A 24068-nucleotide genomic window follows, 5' to 3' on the forward strand; every position below is an offset into this window, starting at 1 on the left:
CGGTCTCCTTTGGGGCCACACGGGTCCCCTCCCTGGTTGTGGAGGGGGCTCCTCTCCAGACGCGGCGTGCAGGCTGCCACGGCAGAGGGTCTCTCCCTGCGGAGCAGGGGCTCCAGAGCTTCCCGTCTCTGCGTGGCGGCGCGCGGGCTCAGCTGCCCACCGCACGTGGGCCCTTCCTGGAACAGGGCTGGCACCCGTGCCCCTGCCCTGGCCGCAGACCCTCGGCACTGGCCCCAGGGCCGTCCTGCAGGCCTCGCAGCTTCTGAATCAGCGCTGTGTCTGTGACAGAGAATCTGAAGGCTGTGTGTCGTGTCACCACTGGGTTACCAATTCTTTGGAAGCCGGATAGAAAGACGGCGCTTTAATAAACCCTGTTACTGCAGTAACTTGCTCTGTGCAGTTCATTTCTTCTAAGATGGACTTAAGGCACAGCACCCCCGCGCACACACACACGCAGGGCGGGTGGCCACAGCGCCCCACAGCCCTGCCGGCATTCAGGTCTACCCGGACAACAGCTGAGTCTGCGTGAGAGCCGCCCAGCTCCCCTGCTGTGTCAGTGAGGGTGACCAGCGCAGTCCAAGGGACCACCCATGGACGCCCGCACAGGTCACCGCTCTCGGATGACACAAAACTTCCCTCCCCTGGGGAGGAAGACGGATACAAGCAACCATCACCAAAGGTCAGGGAGCATTCAGAGAAGAAGCGTCGTGTAGACCAGCGGTGGACATTTAGTAACTCCTGCCCATAGCGCTTCTCTCTGTCCTCAAAGCTCCTCTTCCTTAAGCCTCTGGGCCTTGGCCACCCGCTCCTCACATGGGGTGGGGTTAGAGGCGCCACCCCTGGGTGGGGAGGGTTTCCCAATCATCATGGTTCAGCGGTCTGCCTCCCCACACGCCTATGTCCTGGGTGGGGGTGCTAAACCCCATCTCCAACCAGTGCCTGCCACTGACACTCAACCGGAAGTCTCTTCACAAAATGAGTGAATGAATGAAGAAAGGAACAAATGGATTTTCTAGGCAAGAAAGAGGGATCATGATTTTGACATTAATTTTATTATCTCAAACTATTATTCTTTTAAAGGTTATATTTAGGAAGAGAGTGAATTACATGGGAAAATATGTATTTTATAAATTCAAAAGAGAACTATAATAATATCTGTTTATAGATGCATAAAACATGTCCAAATGCAAGAAGGACACAGAAAAAAAGAGATCAAAACAAAGTTGTCTCTGGTGACTGGACCATGGGCTAATCTTTTCCCTGTTCTCCTGCATGTCCTAACTTTTCTTTAATGATGAATACTGCTTTTAGAATGGAAAATAAATAAAGCCTCCATAAAACTCTGTGCTTTGGGCCACACCAGTCAGCACCTTTTGCTTAAAATAAGCACTGCCTACAGACCACTGGGGGCTTCCCATGTGGCACTAGTGGTACCACTTGCCAATACAGGAGACTCAAGAAAAGCAGGCTGGATCCCTGGGTCAGGAAGACCCCCGGAGGAGGGCAGGGCAGCCCACCCCAGTATTCCTGCCTGGAGAATCCCATGGACAGAGGAGCCTGGCAGGCCACTGGGACTCTGCACGCCTCCTGCCCAGCCTGCTCGAGCCCAGGGAGCAAGGCCGTTCACCCCACAGGACAGACTGACCATCTCTCCCCACGGCTGGAAAGGAGCCTGTCTCAGGAGAGAGGAAATAAACGAGTAAACCAAAGCACATGTTTTAAAAACTTTGATGTTAAGGGAATCAGATAAAATTGAGAACAGAATTGAATAGGAAAAAAGATCACTCTTGAATGACTTTTAATAACTATTAATCTGTGGTACGTATTTTTACCTACTTCTGCCCAAAGGAATATCTGTGGAGATTTTTAAGTTTGATTGGATCTCATCTCCACTCAAGTACCCAGGCTTCTTCCAGGCTACTCTCTCTGTCGATGACAACGTTTGGAAGACAATGAGGAGCTATAAGGCGCTCAGCCCTCAGATGACGCTGCACCCCCACTCAGGGTCCTCCACGCCCAGATAAACCCAGAACTAGGTGCTCTAGTGTGTGGGTGTCAGAGTGCTCAGCTGTATCTCCCCGGGACTCCTTGCAGTCCGGAACAGGGACATCTCACGCCTGCTCAGCTCAGTGGGCAGGGAGGGTCACCCCGTCACACTCAGGGCTCCCACGAGCGGCCCCCACAGCAGCTGGCCTTCTCCATGGGCTGCATGGAGGTTGGTACTTGCCCCCTGCCCACCCCTGGAGGAGTCTCTGAGACCCAGCACTGGGGCAGGCCGAGGGTTTGGGGGACACTGCTGTCTGGAACTCGGGCAGCAGGCAAAGTGGGCGTGAGGCCCCTTGCCTGCCTTGGACCCCAAGAAATAGTTTGCAGACTGTCAGACCCCAAGCACTTCCCACCACGGGCTGTGTACACACCAGGAGCAGAGCGAGGGGCCCACGTGTGTCCGGCCCGGCCTGGTGCTCTGGGCGCGGGGAGCCCCGAGGCAGGAGTCTGCAGCGGGCACCACACCACTGGAGACTCTCCCACACTGCCTGAGCTCCACAGTGCTGAGCCTAACGTCGAGAAGCCCCACCCACAGCCCCCTAGGAACCAGGAAGGAGTTAAAACAGGAGCCTCCCTCCTTCGCAGGGGGAGACACTTCTGCGGCTCATCCCCACCTAACCAACCGGACCACCTGCAGCCCGTCTGCACCCCGCGCTCCCGAGAGCCCTCTCGCCACCCCAACCCCTCTGCTGGGAAACAGGCAGCTCTGACGGTTGTCTTGAAATTGGTGGTGGTCTGACCAGCGTCATCTTGATTGTTTTAACTACAGTCAGTCTCCAGTTGCAGGGCTGGTTTGTTCCTATTTCCTTGAGGCCAGCTCTCCAAACTGTGCCAGCTTACGTCACGGCTGCAGTCTGCTCATCATGCAGCTAACTTCCGCCCTGTGGGGGTTTGGCATGTACAAATCAGCCCAAAGGACATGGCTCAGAATACTACCCACAGCCCTTGAGGAGGACTAAAGCTCCTTGACTCTTTAATGGCTAAACTATTACTATTTCAGCATTCAAAAAATTCAACATTCAAGAAACTAAGATCATGGCACCTGGTACCATCACTTCATGGCAAATAGATGGAGAAACAATGGAAACAGTGATAGACTTTATTTTCTTGGGCTCTAAAACCATCGCAAACAGTGACTGCAACCAGGAAATTAAAAGACTCTTGCTCCTTGGAAGAAAAGCTATGACAAACCTAGACAACATATTAAAAACCAGACATCCCTTTGCTGACAAAGGTCCATATAGTCAAAGGTATGGTTTTTCCAGTAGTCAGGTATGGATGTGAGAGCTGGACCATAAAGAAGGTTGAGCATGGAAAAATGGATGCTTTCGAATTGTGGTGCTAGAAAAAACTCTTGAGAGTCTCTTGGACTGCAAGGAGATCAAATAGTCAATCCTAAAAGAAATCAGTCCTGAATATTCATTGGAAGAACTGATGCTGAAGCTGAAACTCCAATACTTTGGCCACCTGATGGAAAGAGCTGACTCATTGGAAAAGACCCTGATGCTGGGCAAGATTGAGGGCAGGAGGAGAAGGGGACGAGAGGATGAGATGGTTGGATGGCATCACTGACTCAATGGATATGAGTTTGAGCAAACTCCGGAAGACAGTGAAAGACAGGGAAGCCTGGAGTGCTACAGTCTATGGGGTTGCAAAAAGTCAGACATGACTGAATGACTGGACAACATTATTATTTCATTTTCACTGTTTCCTTTTGTTTCTGCATTTTCTGACTTCTCTGATTAAATTTATTCTTAAAAGTTTTTCTGCAGACAAAATGCAGAGGCCTGGGGCAGGGGGTGCAGAGTCTGTTCTGGGAAGGCCCCACAGGGTCCTGCTCTGTTATATCAGGAGCAAGCAGAGGACCAGGGGATTCCAGTGACCACGGGTGGAAGTGCACAACATGAACACACAGTGGTCACCAGGCAGACTGAACAGCCAGGTGGTGCTCGCGGGTGGGTGGCCTGGGCAGGCAGGCAGAGTGTTCTGATTTTATTTGAACCTCATGTCAACTGACTATTTAAAACCACACATATGCATCACTTTGATAAAGTTAACTGAGGAAAAGTTTAAAGCACCACGTCCCATAAACAAAAAATAAACTGACGTCTGCTGGGAGCAGCTCTGCCACGGGCACTACTGTAAACGCCCAGAAAGATCAATTAGCCGGACAGTCAAGACCCCGCCCGTGCGGCTCACACTCTAGGGGCAGACAGACTGGAAGCCACACACACAGCGAGTCCAGACTGGTGACAGACCCTGCACAGACACTGCCCTGAGTACCTGGTCTCCAGCGGGTGCCCGCTGAGGGCTGGCCCGCACGGCACCTGCCGCACGTGGGCACCGGGAGTTGGGCAGAGGGCCTCTGACCTCCTGAGGCTCCCGCACAGAGCTCCCAGGTCACACTGTGAGGCTGCCCGCTTGGGGACCTAGTGTCAGACCCTGACGCAGGCCCCCGCCCCCTCCCCAGGGGTCTCTCTGTTGGAGGATGCTTCGGACCCTGACGCAGGCCCCCGCCCCCTCCCCAGGGGTCTCTCTGTTGGAGGATGCTTCGGACCCTGACGCAGGCCCCCGCCCCCTCCCCAGGGGTCTCTCTGTTGGACGGGGCTTCGGACCCTGACGCAGGCCCCCGCCCCCTCCCCAGGGGTCTCTCTGTTGGACGGGGCTTCGGACCCTGACGCAGGCCCCCGCCCCCTCCCCAGGGGTCTCTCAGTTGGACGGGGCTTCGTGCAGCGACAGGAAGGATGCACATACACTTACCACGGCACCCCCTCCCTCCCTCACTTTCCACGGCACACGTTTTAAGTCACCGGCCTCCAGAACTTAGGTAACTCTATTGCCAAAGACCTGTCAGCCCCACACCAGGTCTGGCCTTGTTGGGGTGGGTCGGGTCATACTGAGCTGTGCCAACTGTTTACATCCCTGTTCTGCCAGGCACCCCATCCTGTCTCAACCTGTGCAAAGAGCCGGACCAGCAGCCAGTCTAGGGTGTGACTGGTATTGTGAGCCCCAAGTGAAATAAAGTGTACGAAATCTCCCATAAATTATAAAACACTGTTCAGGTATTAATAATATTTATAGCTATTTACAGTCTTCTGTGTTTTAGGCAAATATCCTAAATAACGAAGTATAGAATGCTGTCAACTACTTGGACTAGGGTTATTGACCTAAGACAGTTTTGCATTGAAATCTGCAGTTTCTTAAATGGCAGACTCGTCATGTGCGCTGATTTGCATGTCCACAGAGAACTATCTTCTATGCTAATGATGCTCTTGCTAACAAATCATACAAGTAATACTGAGGAGACTGAACTCCCCCTCCATGCGTTTGGCTTTGTTGCTCAAAGCACAGCTGGCGTTTCAGTGTAGATGTCGAGGAATTTTCAGGGTTGGAAGGTTTTCTTAGGAATCATCTGGCCCAGTGGTTCTCAGCTATGGCTGTGCATTAGAACCACTTCAGGGAGCTTTAAAAGAGGAAAGGAAAGAGCTGATGCCAATCCCCTCTCCCCCACCCTGGCAATGCCTAGCCATCAGTTGTTTAAAAGCCTCAATGCACAGCCATGGTTGGCAACCCCTGATGGAGCTACACACCGTGACGTAGTCAAACACCTCATTTTACAGGTAAGAAAATGGGCCTCTTTCCAAGGAGGAGAAAGCTCCTTCCATGAAGAATTCACTTACATAGCAAGGCAAGGAAAGGCTGGCAGCAGAGCCTAGACCGGCCCTAAGTGTGGACTTTCAGTCCATTCTGTCTCTGCCTCAGAAATCAGGACAGTGGTGTGTGCATGAAGGTGCGTATGCACACACACACCAGATGAATTAACTGCATCGGGCCCTCAGATTGAGAAGATAAAAACATTAACCCACAGCGACCAGACCCAAAGCGTGCAGACCGGGGTCCAGGAGGATGTGTGCATGTCTGTGTGCGGCTGAGCCCCTCCGCTGTTCAGCTGAATCTACCACCACGATGTTAATTGGCGTGCGAGCTGCACGTGTGCGTGCTCAGTCGCTACACCCCAGCACAGAGTAAAAAGTGCTTTTAAAGTTTGGGTCTAGTTGCTTTGGTTGTGATTCCTCTCAGAGAGCAGAGAAACCAAACGCATCTCAGGTGCTGACACATCTCTGTCTGTGACAGGGAAGAGCCGGCCAGCCTGCGGACACGGGCCGTCGGCAGCCCGGGCCCCTGACCCCAGCCACTGGGCAGAAGGGGACACGTGATGTGGAGGCCGATGGCCCGTCAGTCAGACCAGACGTGCGGCTGACGACCTGGACTCGGGCGTGTGAACTGACACCTACCGCCCCGTCCCCAGGACCCTCAGAGGTCTGGGTAACGCTTGAGCACGTTTCTGCTCCCTGAAGCAGATGAGAACAACTAAGTACTGCGAGTCATCAGAGCTGCCGTCAGAGCCTTTGTTCAGGGCACTAGGTAAGTGAGGGAGAGACCCCGGCCAGTGAGGGGCAAAGGGCACGGGGGTTTTCCTCCCACCCGAACAAGGTCTGACGCTGGAAAAATGGTAAAGCAGACGTGGAAGAATTCCATCCGGACACAGGTTATAATCAAGCAAGGTCACAGTGTTCTATTCCAACAGCTGGGAACATAAAGTGTATTCTGCTTTGCTGAAGAGCTAAGACTGCCCAATATGCAAACCTGTGGCGGGTTTCCCAGCTGGGTGTTTCCCTAGTGGCCTGTGGGATAATCTGCCCTTTCTTTCTGACGTTTCCGTGTCTTAGCAGAATCTCCAGTAACTTGACTCAAGGGAACTTCCCAGGTAGGCAGCCCCAGAGAAGCCCTGCCTTCTCCTCTAGGAGGTCAGCAAGCCCCTAAAGGCCCACGCGGGGTATCCCCAGGGGCCCTCCTACCACAGCCAAACACTGAAAACCGCCCAGAAACGGCCCAGGCACCCACAGAACAGGGCTCAGCAAGAGAGCAGGAGGCGCGGGCCGGGGACGGCCAGTGACGGCCGGTGCCGATGGCCAGGCGGGCAGGAAGCTCACGACCCCCGTCACTGCAGGAGGAAGCCCAGGACCCCCGTCACCACGGGAGGAAGCCCGGGACCCCCATCACCGCGGGAGGAAGCCCGGGACCCCCATCACCGCGGGAGGAAGCCCGGGACCCCCATCACCGCGGGAGGAAGCCCAGGACCCCCATCACTGCAGGAGGAAGCTCGGGACCCCCATCACCGCGGGAGGAAGCCCGGAACCCCCGTCACTGCGGGAGGAAGCCCAGGACCCCCGTCACCACGGGAGGAAGCCCAGGACCCCCATCACTGCAGGAGGAAGCCCGGAACCCCCATCACCGCGGGAGGAAGCCCGGGACCCCCATCACTGCAGGAGGAAGCTCAGGACCCCCATCACTGCAGGAGGAAGCCCAGGACCCCCGTCACCACGGGAGGAAGCCCGGGACCCCCATCACTGCAGGAGGAAGCTCAGGACCCCCGTCACTGCAGGAGGAAGCTCAGGACCCCCGTCACCGCGGGAGGAAGCCCGGGACCCCCATCACTGCAGGAGGAAGCTCAGGACCCCCGTCACTGCAGGAGGAAGCTCAGGACCCCCGTCACCGCGGGAGGAAGCCCGGGACCCCCATCACTGCAGGAGGAAGCTCAGGACCCCCGACAGAACAGGGCTCAGCGACAGAGCAGGAGGCGTGGGCCGGGGACGGCCAGGTGACAGCCAGTGCCGGTGACCAGGCGGGGAGGAAGCTCAGTACCTGAGGAGGGTCACGTACAGACAGAACCCTGAGCGTGAGTCTCTGTGGATTTTTACCTCAGGTAGAATTGGGTGCCTGCTGCTGGGTGAGCAGAGAAGGTGTGGGGGTGGGAAGGGTTTGCTCCGTCCCAGGTGAGCCCACCCAGGCAGCCAGAGACTCCCTGAAGACCGGGCAATACTGTGGGAAGGGGCCGGGATGCGCCAGGTGTCCGGACTGCCCACATTCTGTCGGACTGGCTGCTCGAGGACATAAAACCCTGGTCATCAGTCTTGATAAAGCCAGTCCATGTCTGGACCGCAGCCTGGGTAATCGCTATTTTAATGCATCCATTAATCTTGTACTACTTCCAATCTCTTCACCGCGTCACAATGTTTAAAAGCCTGGACACTTGACCTTGATCTGGCCTAACTTCCACGGACCCAGAGCAGGGGGGGCGGGGTCAGGGGAGCCTGGGGTCTGTGCAGACCGGCCCCACCACCGAGAGGCCTTCAGGCCATCATGCTTTCCCCTTCTTTCTCTCCAAGTATTCTCAGGGGATCAGTTCTATTCTAAGCAAAAATCAGAGCTGTTATTTTTTTTTCCAAAAATGAGGAAACAACAGGAAAGTAAACTGTCCCCTGTCAGACCTCACAGCGGGCAGCTGAGGAAGAGCCTCCTCCCTGGAAGATGACGGAGCCGGTGAGCCTTCTCCTCGAGGACAGGGGAGGCCTGCACGGGGCCGGCCCTCCTGACAAAGCCCCAGGCTGGCCGCAGGCTGTGTCCACAGGGCCTCTCCCACCCACAGGATCACTTGGCTTCCAGTCTCTGGGATTTCTTCCAATTCTGAGAACAAGTTTAAAACCCATTAACAAAACTGATTTCAAGCCAAATGAATAAAGGGAGGCCCTTCCACAGGCGGCTTCCTCTGATTAATATTTATGAGGGCAAAAGCAGCCGAGACCCCGGGCGATGCGTGCCCCGGCCCAGGATCTCTCCGGGATTTGGGTGAGCATGAGGCTCTTGGCTCATTCCATCACCGGAATCTGCTTTCAGGGAAAAAAATGCCACCAGCTGGCAGCTTGCCCAGCTGGTGCTTCCAGCCAGGCCCCGGACCCTTGCGAAGCTGCTTGCAACGCAGTCATTCCTGCCTCACATCCACCTCCCACAGATGGCCATGTCCTCGCCGCGGCAGCATCTGCAGATTCACAAGCGGCAAACCCACAACACTGACCCCAACATCCCCCCACGCCGCCGTGAGAAGCAGGTACAGCTCAGCTGGAGGGATGGTGGGTCGGCCCTGGTTCTAGATCCGATTCTGACCCATTCACCCAAACTCAACATCGAAGAGATCAGGTCTGCCATCCACAAAATGAGGACAAAATTATCTGAGGAGGAAAGAATCTCTCCAGGATGTTGCAATAATCCAAGTGTAAAACACTCAGGAAAGCACAGAGCCTCCTGCCAGCACACCGTTATCAGGTAAGGCTGTTTCAGTTACAGAAATGATGTGAGGGGCGCGAATCCCCTCGGACTCCCTCACAGGCTCTGAGCCAGGGAGCCGACCAGCGCACACTCCAAAACAGCCCCACCGAGCTCGGCTGTGGGGGTCACTCCTGAGTCGGGGGTGGCAGGGCCCTCTGCCGTTACCCAGCTGCCAGCTGACCCTCTGCAGACGCGCCCTGTGACACCTGTGCATCCCGTGTCCCAGGCGGGCAGAGGCCCCACGGGGGCGGCCCCGGCTCCTGCCGGTGTCTCCCCAGCTGCCCCAGGGTGGAGCCGTGCTGACTGGAAATCAGCCCAGTGGCCAAGTTTAGGCCACAGAAAGTGACTGCAAATCAACACAGCTCGCCCAGAGCTAGCTGCTGACCACTGACCAACATAGCACCAGCCAAACCACTGAAGCCAGGCCCCACGCGGTTACCCACAGACCAAAAAAAAAAAAAAAAAGCATTTTAAAAATACCAATATATAATCTCTAGGACTCCAGTTTAGTACAAAGTTTTGCTTTAGCCATACAGACTTCTGTGCTTTTCACAGTGACATAACTGTGGGCACACTCCAGTCTCTGGTCATGGCTAAAAACATCGATAGCTCGTGACCCCCGTGCCAGTCCCAGTCTCCCCCAACTCCTCCGGCAAAACAAACCAAAACTGAACAAGGACTTAGCACATTTCTCTCAAGACTGCAGCAATTCTAGACTCAAAGTCCTACGAGCGGAGAAGGAGCAGCCATGAAAATATGTTAAAACTTTAACACACTCCCTGCTGCAAACCCACAGCCCTCCTCAAGAGCGACAAGCAACTGTCTCCATAAGGAACCACTTCAGGGTGTGAGTGTGGGCAGGGTGGGTAAGCAGAAGCCCACGCCTGGGACAGCTCCAAGGAGGCAGGCTGATGTCACACAGAGCTGAGAGGGTGCACATGCCCATGTCCTCTGCGCTCGGCAGGGGAGAAGACGCACCTGCAGCCTGGACCAGGCCAGAGTCCCGCACCCAACGTGACGCGTTATAATCACTCTGGCAGCTGGATGGGGCAGGGGCTGGGGTGAGGAAAGCGGATGCTTCCTAAAGTGCAGAAACGCAGACACGGGGCTCCTGAGACAGACATGGCCGCAGCCTCAGAAAATCTAGATTCATTTGAAAGGAGCTAATTAAAACTCCAATCTTGGCTTTGAGAGACAGCTCAGATTATCCAACCATCTAACAGTTGACAATAACAAACTGAAGAAAAAAATGTTGTTTTAAATATTAATGCAGGAGGAAAAAAAACAGGTTGCCATAAGTATCTTAAAAACCAAATTTTTAAGCATTTGAAAGGAAAAGAGAAAAACTGCAAAGCAGGTACCACTTCAATAAACAGCTCAAACAGGGCAGCGTCTTGGCCCTGACAAAGTCTCCTGGGCTTAACTTGCTCCACCCAGGCCCCTGACACACCTGCCCAGCATAACAGCTCTCTTCTGTACATTGGTGACGTTCTTACGCAGACACCAAGACCTAGTACTTATATGACCAAAACCAAAACCAGACGGTCGGTGAGCAGAGACTCACCAGAAAGGAAGCCCTGGTGGGTGTGGGGGTGGGTCTCACGCCCTCACCTGCCTACACGGAGCTCCGCACCCTGGCCCACTGGACTGGTCATCACCACAGCAAACCCTGACCCAAGGGGAAGAGCCACAGTGCCTCGGGACTCCACAGCCTGCATCCACCAAGAAGCATCACACGCTGAGATCCCAGGCGGACCCATGGACCCTGGACCTCGTAGGAGACGCTTTCCATAACTGGCACTTCAAGTTAACTTTCCCCACAGAACGCTGTAAACAGCCCTGGTTTGGACACAATGGAAAACATGCAAGTAGGTTTCACCTACTAGACAATTCATTATCGTCTCCTGTCTTTATAATTAAAGACTTTGAACAGTTAATTGGACTACCTGGTAAGTCAATCTAGAAACTGGTACAGAAGGAAGAAATAATATTTCAAGAGCATTTTAAGACACACACACGCACCCCAAGCAGGGTGCTCCCCTCAAAGTTGGCATCCAGCTGGGAAACGGCAACGCCGCCTCCCATCTTCCCATCTTGATCCTCAATGGGGAGGACCCCTGGGTGGGGGACACCCCCAGCAGGCGACAGCTGAGGATGGGTAGGCAGGCGGGCAGTGGGCGCTGGGAAAGGGTGGACTGCTGGGCTGGGGAGTGTGTCCAGCAGGGGGGCGTGTCCCATGGAGGGCGTGTCCCGACAAGAGAGTGTGTCCTGCTGGAGGGCGTGTTCCTGGAGAGGCCTGGGGAGGGGAAGGCCCCACAGGGACCATCTAACTGCCCCCTGGGACGAGCACTGATGGACAGCCGCGAGCAGCAGCAGCTGCCTGTGTGCCCTGGGAGCAGGGGACGCAGCAGGGACCTCGGACAGCACCCCAAATCTCCAAGCACACAGATGCACTCAGCGGGGCCGACGAAGTCCAGCAGTGGCGGCGGCACAGGCTAGGCAAGGCTGGTCGGCAGTTTGCTGGGGAGTCTGGGATCAGGGCACTCACAACCGCCCTATGCAGCGTGGACCCTCAGGAGCTTGCCTCCTTAGACCCCCGACCACACTTTTACGCACTGTATGTGCGTCCTCTCGCTGTTTCCTCAGGACAATAAAACACCCCCGTCCTCTCCAGGACTGGTTACTGTGGTGACAAAGACACACCCGATCCGACACGAGGGTCACACCAGACGTGCTGTGAACCTCCCCGTGAGACGCAGAGAAACGAGTCCTCAACCTCTGACACAGGGACATCTCTAGCCCCCCAGAAACGCCCGCCAGGAGCAGTAAGAGGCAGCCCAGGTGCACCCTGGGAATTCAGGGCCCGGGGCCGCTAAGGGGAGGGGAATGCAAGCCTGCCTCCTGCAAGGTGACCCGACAGCCACCCCAGAGGCGGAGACGGAGGAAAGCAGGGCACTTCCAGGGGCAGCTTCCTGGCTCCTGAGCTGAGATGCGAGGGTAGCCAGGAAAGCAGGAGTGAGAAGCCTGGTCTGCCCCTCCTGGCTCCCCTGCAGGAGCCGAGCCTAAGGGACAGCAGCAAAGGGTCCCTCAGAGCCCAGGGCGCCTGCGGGCACGCCGGCCACGTGCGCGAGCGTGTGCGCGTGCGCTTGGCAGCCGCTCAAATGGAGCTGCATCGATTGTAACTCATCTCCAGTCATTCATGTGAGGTTCAAAATTGCATTTTTTTCCTGTTAACATGCCAAATTAAACTCTGTTTCACACCGTTTAACTCAGTAATTAATCCCCATTCATTTCCCCTGAGTTGTGATTAACTGGGATCTGGGAGGGGAAGGAGCCTCCCAGCCACACACCTCTGGGCAGCTGTGGCTGGAGCCAGGTCCTGCCCGCAGAGCTGCGGACCCACACCATCCCCACAGGAGACAGGTGAGGCCGTCCCGTGTGCCCCGTGCTAGATCTTTCTCATGGGGAAACGCCTGGCTGCGGTGACAACATTCCCACAGTGTGCCCCGGGCCAGCTCAGGCTCTCTGCAAACTTGCAGTGGGATCCGAGCTCTCCCTCTGGGCCCGGGCGGCTGAGGCAAAAGCAGCTGCATCCCTACTCAGGGCTCATATCCCCACGCCGCCAAGGAGGGGCGCTTGTCCACCTGACGCTCTCCTTGGCCAGGGCACAGCCTCTTCCCGGAGCCCCTTCTCTGCAGAAAGAGCAGGACACCATTGAGGACCCAGGACACAGCGAAGTGAGGAGATGAGACTGAAAGGCCGAGGAGACAGCAGGAGAACGTGCTTCCTTAGAGGAATCGCTTCTCTGACGCAGGCAGATGGACTCGCGGGACAGTTGGAAACTCCCCCAGGTTACAAATGCCACCCCTCCATCTGGGCAAACCGCAGACAGATGCACACAACTTCTCTCCCGTAATTCAGGAACTTTTCAAGGAAAACCCTTCTCAGAGGACGAGAGCAGCATGGATCAGAGACAGCAGCCGGCCTGCCCCAAACTGACAGACTTCAGAACATTCAGACCCTGCACTTCCTCCTGGTCCTTGGGGGCACGTGACTGGTCTCATCTGCCGTCTCCACCACAGTAAGCCCAGTCAGTGCTTCGTGGGGAGGTGGGCGGAGGAGGGGGCTGGCCCCCAGTCATCGTCTCCCAGCACAGGGGTCTCCCCAGATGCACCCTAGCATCCCACAAAGGCTGCTGCAGGAGCTGGACTCGCCTGAGCAGAGCGTGAGGACGGCCCACTGGTGAGAGTCAGACCCACAGGTTGGCCCCTACATCCTGCTGACAGAACAGTCCTTGAAAGGCCACATCCTCAACATCCCTAACCAAGCCTTGCAGCGCCGTGAACTTGAGATGTATCCAGGCAAGTTATCATCAAACTCTACTTCCTTGGAGTCTAGAAGCCCAGTCAGGGTATTATCACCAAGTGAAGAACCTGTAAGCCAACCGTTTCTCAGCACTGCTTTTATTACCTCAGCAGCGGAAGCCAAAACGGGAGTGTGACCTTCCTGAAAGAAGGTGGGGACGGTTCTCACAAGGCAGATTTTCTGAAGCCATTCCATGGGAACCCCATCAAGCTTCAAAGTCAGCCTTCAGAGCTGGTGGGTGGGGAACACCAGGCAACCCCTCCGCACGCTGCTCTGCCCAGAGCCAGCAGCCGCCAGGGCCAAGTCCCGAGCCTTCGCCCGCAGCCTGGGGTGTCTGGACCACACAGCCTCGCCAGGCTCCCGGGTGGCCCATGATTCAGACGACATCGATTTTGTTGCTCCAACCTAATCTGTTTTTCAGACTGTCTGTACTTTTTTATAGTCTCCAAGTTGTCAAATTAAAGCTCCTTACTATTCTGGTTTTCCAGTGCAATAGAACAGAATAGCCCTGTTCATCAAACTTGCCGAGACATGCTGGGTGCACAGCAGGTCACCGCAGCAGCTGACAAACTCAACCTGTAGTCACCGAACATTAACATGGAAAAAAGTGTTCTGAGAGCTTCCAACAAAGTTACTGATTTAGTCTGCTTCTCTTGAGAAAGCTTCAGCAGGAAACGAAGAAAGCGGGGATAGAGGGAGGAAGAATGGTCCTTCAAAGACCTGGGGGTCTGTGCCCTGAGGACCGGAGGCCGCGCATCCGAGACCCTGGAAAGGAGGACTCGAGAAGAAGGCGGGTGGCCTGAGAGCTGACCCAGGCTCCTCCCGGCTTGGAGGCCCTGCCAGCCGGGCCCATGAACGGCTGCCATGGGATGGACGCTGTTCCGTGAGCTGGGCGGCTGTCCCGGAGGCGCCTCCCAGTCCCGGCCTCTGCTGCTCCTCTCCTGGGCCCTGCAGCTCATAACTGGAGTTGGGGAGCTGTTCCCTGCCCAGGTTCTTGTCCCGTTACCACCCCAGTGCCAGCCCCAAATGAAGACAATCTGTCCTCCTGCCCGCCCACCTCACACACCCAGCACATTTCTGCTGAGAAGATCCTCCCTGCGGCCAGAACAGGATCCGTGGCTCCCCCAGGCCTGCCCTGACCGGGAGCTGGGGGCTGGGCCTCTCAGAATCAGCTCAGCAGATGCTGCAACATCTTTATTAGATGAGTCTTATTATAAAAGTAACACAGGACTGCTTTAATAAACGAAGGGATGCCAAGGGACTTCAATGTCCGTTGATGCCCCCCTACACACCCACGGCCAGGCTGAGCCCCACAGCCCCCGCCCCCCCAGGGCCAGAGAGCCAGGCCAGCACCTTCCATCCTTGCTTGCTGCTGTCCCCTCGCTCGGCCAGGCCTGAGCGGGCCCTCAGCTGAACCGGAGGGATATCAAACACCGGCTGTCTCCACAAGTCAAGGCCTGCATTTACACCTGAATTGCGTTCCGTTTCCACATAACTCAGCTATTCTGTTACATAACGTTAGTGTCCACGCCAGGGAGGCGAGCGGAGGTTCGGGGGAAGGAAAGTGACAGCTGCAGGACTGCTCCCCGTCGGGGACAGAGGGGGGCCACGGAGATGCAGCTTTCATGCTGCCGGTCCACCCGAGCCTCCAATCACATTAACACACACACCTGTTTCTTTTAGAATCCAACTTCGCCAAGTCAGGGCAGATGACACGTTTTTTTAAAGAAAATATTTTTTCAAAAGCTGCCTCCAGATAAAAACTTCACGAGGTATAAGCACGAGGAGCCACGCTGGGGCCCAGCGATAGGCCCGCCCGCGAGGCTGTGGTGAGGAGGCGCTCAGGTCGGCCAACGCGCGATGGCCCGACCCGGGAGACCTCCCTTCACACAGCTGCCCAGCACTTCCTCCAACCCAGGTCACCACTCGCCACAATCTGCACAGTTCAGTTCAGTTCAGTCACTCAGCCGTGTCCGACTCTTTGCGACCCCATGAGCCGCAGCACGCCAGGCCTCCCTGTCCATCACCAACGCCCAGAGTTTACTCAAACCCATGTCCATAGATTCGGCGATGCCATCCAGCCATCTCATCCTCTGTCGTCCCCTTCTCCTCCTGCCCCCAATCCCTCCCAGCATCAGGGTCTTTTCAAATGAGTCAGCTCTTCGCATGAGGTGGCCAAAGTACTGGAGTTTCAGCTTCAGCGTCAGTCCCTCCAATGAACACCCAGGACAGATCTCCTTTAGGATGGACTGGTTGGATCTCCTTGCAGTCCAAGGGACTCTCAAGAGTCTTCTCCAACACCACAGTTCAAAAGCATCAATTCTTCGGCGTTCAGCTTTCTTCACAGTCCAACTCTCACATTCATACATGACCACTGGAAAAACTATAGCCTTGACTAGACAGACTTTGTTGGCAAAGTAATGTCTCTGCTTTTTTAATATGCTATCTAGGTTGGTCATAACTTTCCTTCCAAGGAGTAAGCATCTGTTAATTTCATGGCTGCAGTCACCATCTGCAGTGATTTTGGAGCCCCAAAAAATAAAGTCTGACACTGTTTCCACTGTTTCCCCATCTGTTTGCCATGAAGTGATGGGACCAGATGCCATGATCTTAGTTTTCTGAATGCTGAGCTTTAAGCCAACTTTTTCACTCTCCTCTTTCACTTTCACCAAGAGGCTCTTCAGTTCTTCTTCACTTTCTGCCATAAGGGTGGTGTCATCTGCATATCTGAGGTTATTGATATTTCTCCTGGCAATCTTGATTCTAGCTTGTGCTTCCTCCAGCCCAGCGTTTCTCATGATGTACTCTGCATAGAAGTTAAATAAGCAGGGTGACAATATACAGCCTTGATGTACTCCTTTTCTTATTTGGAACCAGTCTGTTGTTCCATGTCCAGTTCTAACTGTTGATTCCTGACCTGTATATGGGTTTCTCAAGAGGCAGGTCAGGTGGTCTGGTATTCCCATCTCTTTCAGAATTTTCCACAGTTTATTGTGATCCACACAGTCAAAGGCTTTGGCATAGTCAATAAAGCAGAAATAGATGTTTTTCTGGAACTCTCTTGCTTTTTCGATGATGACTGGTGATAGAAGCAAGGTCCGATGCTGTAAAGATTGCATAGGAACCTGGAATGTTAGGTCCATGAATCAAGGCAAATTAGAAGTGGTCAAACAGGAGATGCCAAGAGTGAACGTCAACATTCTAGGAATCAGCAAACTAAAATGGACTGGAATGGGTGAATTTAACTCAGATGACCATTATATCTACTACTGTGGGCAGGAATCCCTTAGAAGAAATGGAGTAGCCATCATGGTCAACAAAAGAGTTTTAAATGCAGTACTTGGATGCAATCTCAAAAATGACAGAATGATCTCTGTTCGTTTCCAAGGCAAACCATTCAATATCACGGTAATCTAAGCCTATGCCCCAACCAGTAACGCTGAAGAAGCTGAAGTTGAATGGTTCTATGAAGACCTACAAGACCTTTTAGAACTAACACCCAAAAAAGATGTCCTTTTCATTACAGGGGACTGGAAGGCAAAAGTAGGAAGTCAAGAAACACCTGGAGTAACAGGCAAATTTGGCCTTGGAGTACGGAATGAAGCAGGGCAAAGGCTAATAGAGTTTTGCCAAGAGAACGCACTGGTCATAGCAAACACCCTCTTCCAACAACACAGGAGAAGACTCTGCACATGGACATCACCAGATGGTCAACACTGAAATCAGACTGATTATACTGTTTGCAGCCAAAGATGGAGAAGCTCTATACAGTCAGCAAAAACAAGACCAGGAGCTGACTGTGGCTCAGATCATGAACTCCTTATTGCCAAATTCAGACTTAAATTGAAGAAATTAGGGAAAACCACTAGACCATTCAGGTATGACCTAAATCTGCACAGAGTCCCCCCCAAAAAGAACGAACACAAAACAGAGCCATCCAGCACGTCGGCGTGGTCCCCAGGACACGTTCGCGGCGGGGACGCACACACAGCTGTCCCAGCCCTGCATCCACAGGCTCCGAGCAGGACTTTCTCGCCAGGATGCTGGGCTAGCCGCCCCTGGATCTAGGCCTGCAGGCCCTCGACAGCGCGCTGGGGTGCCCAGCAGACACAAGCCAGCTCGGAGGCGGCAGGGCAGAGGCTGGACTAGACCAAAGGGTCCCGGGGGCACGTCCCACTCATGGGCTCCGCCTGCAGGCCCCTGGTGGCACAGAGAGCTGGGTGGGGCCAGGACGCCCGCGCCCGGTGGGGAGGACACGGCGGGAGGCAGGCAGGGACAGAGCCCACCCTGCAAACACTCACGGTGGGGGAGAGGTGACCCCGCCTCACACCAGGCCTGGGGCCCCGTGTGCAGAGGGCTTGGCGGGTGCTCTGGCGTAACCCCTGTCAGTGCCTGAGATGCCGAGGTCAATGCACGTGCTCAGAAGACTCAAACATGAGCCCACCCGGGACCCCGCTCCACATAGTAAAGCCAGCCTTGGGGTCACCGTGGGCTGGCACTTACCGTTCACACAGGTTTCAGCGGGTCTGCAGAGGCCATCCTCAAACAAGCAGCCTGGGAGGAAAAACAGAGGAGAAAGAGTCAGAGCCTCAGTGCGCCGTGGGCCGTGGCCCTGCTGGCCCCGGAGTCCAGGGGCCGCATGACACTGGGGGCCTGCTTCGGTGAGAGGACACTGGGCATTTGGAAGCCAGGCCACTCGCCCCTGGCTCGAGTCGGGGGGAGGGAATGAAGCAGGGCTGGCTCTCCCCGGGAGGACAACCAGTCATCCTGTCCCCCTCCTGCTGGGAGGCAGTGGTGAGCCCGTCGGGGGCACCTCCGTGGCAAGCTCCCCACGGGGCCAGGCCCACGGTGCTCTGCACACAACATCACCCAGGTAGCACCTCTGGGTCCTCTGTCAAACCTCCGTGCCTAACGCCCACGGCATCACCGAGGCATCGCCAGGGCATACGGACCCCAGAGGCGGACAGAGGGAGGCCCGTGTGCTCCGTACAGAGACCAGACAGGAGGCGAGGAAAGCACTTACCCACAAGCAGGGCAGGGGAAGGGCACGGAGGGGGACGTCCTGCCCTGCATCCAGGGACACCTGAAATGCACCCTCAGTGCCTGCTGTGGCCAGTCAGGAGGATGTGAACAACGGGAACAGCACTCAGAGCGATCCTTAGGGTGCCCCAGGCATAGTCACACCGGCTCCAGCAGGAGACAACAAAAGCCAGATGGTTCCTGGGTACACACATCCCTTCAGAAGCATAAAGCCTGTGCTCCTGTGTCTCCAGCTGACAAATCCTACTCAGCCACTAAGACCCAAGTCCACAATTACCCAGGGAGACACCCTTGACTAGGCCGGTCAGTTGTTTCGGTCCGGGCGTCCACTGCAGGACTCTCCACATTGTGCTGTGATGTCAGCCCAAGGGCAAAACATCTCTGAGCATGAGACTCAAGGTGAGGAACCGCAGAGATGTGTCTTCTTATCCTCACCATTTCCGGAGCAGCTACCTCTGTGTCTGGCGAAGGGCAGATGCTCACGAGTTAACGGAAGGGTGACCGAGGAGGACAAGGAGAAGGCAGCTACTAGTTACAGGGAGATCCACCCCTGGGGGCCCTGTAAAGTCTGCGGTCATTAATTTCCTCACAAGGGAATCGCTCTGAAATCCCACAGCTGGAGAACTCATTCCCCCGACAGATGTGGACTGAGGAAGGCCCAGATCTGCAGAGGAGGCAAAGCATGGTCCCAGGACCAAGGGCGCGAGTCTCACAGAGGGCGGAACTGCCCACACTCACAAGAATAAAGGAGTCCCACCCGCCCTGTGACAGCTTTACACGCCCGCTCTTACAGCCCCTCTGCCGCAGAGGAGAAGCTCTCGGAGGGAGGCCCCGGGCACAGACGCGCAGTGAGCCGGATGCTGCCCGGGGCCCCAGCTCCAAGCTGAGCTCCATCCTCCTGAAATACCAAACCTCGTGAGAAATAGCATTTCCTTCTCAGTCCAGTCTCAGCACACGCCTTCACTGCCTCCCTCATCCATGCACAGACCCCCGCGCCCAGGCCCCTCTTCTCAGAGTTCCTCTCTACCTACAGAGCCCAGCCAAGCGGAGGAGAGGATACCCTGGGAGGAAGCCAGTGAACGCCTCCACCTGCCCAGAGGCAGCAGGCACGGGGAAGCCTAGGAGACTGACTCTGCTCTGCTTTCCCCCAAAGTAGTGACCCTGAGGAGGTCCCTCGGCTCCTCTGGTCTTGGCACTGTGAGCAGTGAAATCAGGCCAGGGTAGCTGACCTCCACCCCACGTCCAGGGACACCGGAGGAGCCCCAAAGAGACCGCAGGAGGGGCACAATCACATTAAAAGTCAAATCCCATACCCGCCGGGTGGGCGACCCACAAACTGAAGACCAGTAATATCAAAGAAGTTCTCACACTGTTGCAAAGGTTCTACACCCCTCATCAGACTTCTCAAGCTGCGGATCCAGCCAAGGGACTGGGAAGACCCAGGGAATCTGACTTGGAAGAATAGTGGCATTTGATTACAGAACTTCCACAGGACTGGGGGAAACAGAGACTCTTGGAGGGAACAAACAAAACCAAATGCACACCAGGACCCAGGGGAAAAGAGCAGTGACCGCACAAGAGCCTGCCCCAGGCCTGCCTGTGAGTGTGCAGGGTCTCCTGCAGAGGCACAGGTCGACGGCGGCCTGCGACAGGGCAGGGGCACGGGCGGCCTCAGTCCTGGGAGGTGCGTGTCGACGTAAGTCCTTTAGGAGGCCGCCACTGAGCCCTACCACAGAGCTGTGGACTCCAGGACTGGGCTGCCTCGAGCCAAACAACTAACAGGGAGAGCCCCACCAATCAGCAGACACGTGGAATAAAGATTTACGGAGCATGGCCCTGCCAGTAAGAATAAGATCGAGTTTTCCCCACAGCCAGTCCCTCCCATCAGGAAACCTGCATAAGCCATTAATCCTCATCCATCAGAGGGCAGACAGAAGCAGCAAGAACTACAATCCCACAGCCTCCAGAAGGAAAACCACAATCAGAAAGCTAACCAGAATGATCACATGGACCACAGCTTTGTGCAACTCAATGAGGTTGTGAGCCATGCTGTGCGGGGACACCCAAGACACACGGGTCACGGCGGAGAGTTGCTGATAAAACGTGGTCCACTGGAGGAGGGGATGCAAACCACCCCCGTATTCCTGCCTCAAGAACCCCAGGAACAGTATGAAAAGGCAAAAAGACAGGACACCAGAGGTGAGCCCCTCAGGTCAGTTGGTGTGCAACAGGCTGGTGGGGAGAGCAGAGAAATAGCTCTGGAAAGAATGAAGAGGCTGGCCCAAAGCAGAAACAATGCTCAGTTGTCTGGTGGTTAAAGTCCAATGCTATAAAGAGCAATATTGCACTGGAACCTGGAATGTTAGGATCATGAACCAAGATAAACTGGACATGGTCCAGCAGGAGATGACAAGAGTGAACATCAATATCTTAGGAATCAGTGAACTAAAATCGACGGGAATGAGCGATTTTAATTCAGATGACCATTATATCTACTACTGTGGGCAAGAATCCCACACCACAGTTCAAAAGCATCAATTCTTCTGCGCTCAGCTTTCTTTAAAGTCCAACTCTCACATCCATACATGACCACTGGAGAAACCATAGCCTGACTAGATGGACCTTTGTTGGCAAAGTAATGTCTCTGCTTTTTAATATGCTGTCGAGGTTGGTCATAACTTTCCTTCCAAGGAGTGAGCGTCTTTTAATTTCATGGCTGCAATCACCATCTGCAGTGATTTTGGAAGGGCAGTGACCAAAACCATCCCAAAAGGAAAAAAAATGCAAAAAGGCAAAGAACTTACAAATAGCTGAGAAAAGAAGAGAAGTGAAAGGCAAAGGAGAAAAGGAAAGATACACTCAACTGAATGCAGAGTTCCAGAGAATATCAAGGAGAGATAAGAAAGTCTTCTTAAGTGAACAATGCAAAGAAATAGAAAATAATAAAATGGAAAAGACTAGAGATGTCTTCAAGAAAAGATACCAAGAGAACATTTCATGCAAAGATGGGCACAATAAAGGACAGAAATGGTATGAACCTAACAGAAGTAGAAAATATTAAGAAGAGGTGGCAAGAATACACAGAAAAACTATACAAAAAAGATCTTCATGACCCAGATAATCATGATGGTGTGATCACTCACCTAGAGCCAGACACCCTGGAATGCGAAGTCAAGTGGGCCTTAGGAAGCATCACTACAAACAAAACTAGTTGAAGTGATGGAATTCTACTGAGATATTCCAAATCCTAAAGGATGATGCTGTGAAAGTGCTGCACTCAATACGCCAGCAAATTTGGAAACCTCAGCAGTAGCCACAGGAATGGAAAAGGTCATTCTAATTGCAAAGAAACAATGCCAAAGAATGTTCAAACTACTGCACAATTGCACTCCTCTCACACACTAGCAAAGTAATGCTCAAAATTCTCCAAGCGAGGCTTCAACGGTACGTAAACCAAGAACTTCCAGACGTTCAATCTGGATTTAGAAAAGGCAGAGGAACCAGAGATCAAATTGCCAACATCCATTGGATCGTAGAAAAATCAAGGGAATTCCAAAAAAGCATCTACTTCTGCTTCATTGACTATGCTAAATCCTTTGACTGTGTGGATCACAACAAACTGAAAAATTTTTAAAGAGCTGGGAATATCAGGCCACCTGACCTGCCTCCTGAGAAATCTGTATGTAGGTCAAGAAGCAGCAGTTAGAATCAGACATGGAACAACAGACTGGTTCATAACTGGCAAAGGAGTGTGACGAGGCTGTGGGCTTCCCCAGTGGCTCAGCATAAAGAACCTGCCTACAATGCAGAAGCTGCAGGAGACCTGGGTTCGATCCCTGGGTCAGGAAGATCCCCTGGAGGAGAGCACAGCGACCCACTCCAGTATTCTTGCCTGGAGAACCCCACAGACAGAGGAGCCTGGCGGGCTGCACGCAAACGGTCACAGAGGTGGACACGGCTGAAGCGACTTAGCACAGCAAGACAAGGCTGCGTCTTGTCACCCTGCTTACCTAACTCACACGCAGAGCACGTCATGCAAAACGCTGGGCTGGGTGAGCCACAGGCTGGGCTCAAGATTGCCGGGAGAAACAGCAACAACCTCAGACATGCAGACGACACCACACTAACGGCACAAAGTGAAGAGGAATTAAAGAGCCTCTTGAAGAGGGAGAAAAAGGAGAGTGACAAAGCTGGCTTAAAACTCAACATTCAAAAAACGAAGATCATGGCATCCAGTCCCATCATTTCATGGCAAATAGATGGGGAAACAATGGAAACAGTGACAGATTTTCTTTTCCTGGGCTCCAAAATCACTGCGGATGGTGACTGCGGCCATGAAATTAAAAGACGCTTGCTCCTTAGAAGGAAAGCTATGACAAACAAAGACAGCGTGTTAAAAAGCAGAGACGTTATTTTGCCAACAAATGTCCATAGAGTCAAAGCTATGGTTTTTCCAGTAGTCATGTATGGATGTGAGAGTTGGACCATAAAGAAGGTTGAGTGCCGAAGACCTGATGCTTTTGATTTGTGGTGTTGGAGAAGACTCTTGAGAGTCCCTTGAACTGCAAGGAGGTCCAACCAGTCCATCCTAAAAGACATCAACCGTGAATGTTCATTGGAAGGGCTGATGCTGAACCTGAAACTCCAATACTTTGGCCACCTGATGCGAAGAGCTGACTCCTTGGAAAAGACCCTGAAGCTGGGAAAGATTGAGGGCAGGACGAGAAGGGGACAACAGAAGATAAGATGGTTGGATGGCATCACTGACTCAATGGACATGAGTTTGAGCAAAATCTGGGAGATAGTGAAGGACAGGGAAGCCTGGTGAGCTGCAGTCCATGGGTGGCAAAGAGTTGGACATGACTTAGTGTCTGAACAATAGCGAAGGCTTGCTCAATCACCCAGAGGGAGAACCACTCAGCCAACAACCAGGCGCAGCTGCCAAGGGCCTTGCGAGTTTCCTGGGGCTCGGGCCGCCGTGCCCACTGCCCAGCCCTTGGGGGAGCCCCTCCTTGTTACTGACTGGGATGATGGCAGTGCGTTTCCTGTGCCCACAGAAGCCCTCAAGAAAGGCAGGATGCAGGGGCGAGGGCAGGTGCCCGCTTGGGCCACGGAGTCGCTCACAGCGAGAACTCAGTGTGTGTCACGTGTGAGTGGCAGGTGAGGCTGCTGGAAAAGACAGCAGGGAGACGCTTTATTCACCCCCCCTCCTGCTGGGCTCCTGCTGACTGCCAGGTGCGCCCTGAATAGGACGTGCCTCTCAATTCACTCCTGATCGCCAGCCCCGGAAGGAAGACCTGCTCAGTGTTCACCTGGCTTGGTCCATCCCAGGGGGCTGGAGAAAATGCATGGCAGAGACCTCAATGCTTCCTGGTTTTCACAGCTAGAGCACATCTCTCCCAGCCAGGACACTCGCTGATTTGACCACTAACTCACTTGTGTTGTTACCT

The 24068-nt window shown here is 54.2% G+C and overlaps 1 protein-coding gene across 1 annotated transcript in view; it reads right to left on the minus strand.

Annotated features, from left to right (window-relative positions):
• Positions 1-24068, minus strand: part of PTPRN2 (protein tyrosine phosphatase receptor type N2) — a 600304-nt gene that overhangs the window by 521753 nt on the left and 54483 nt on the right. The window contains exon 2 of the mRNA XM_061166236.1: positions 18082-18132. The gene's annotated coding sequence lies outside the window, so the exon portion shown is untranslated. The remainder of the gene's footprint in view (positions 1-18081; positions 18133-24068) is intronic.

Source organism: Dama dama, chromosome 18, assembly GCF_033118175.1.
Source record: "Dama dama isolate Ldn47 chromosome 18, ASM3311817v1, whole genome shotgun sequence".
NCBI lineage: Eukaryota > Metazoa > Chordata > Mammalia > Artiodactyla > Cervidae > Dama > Dama dama.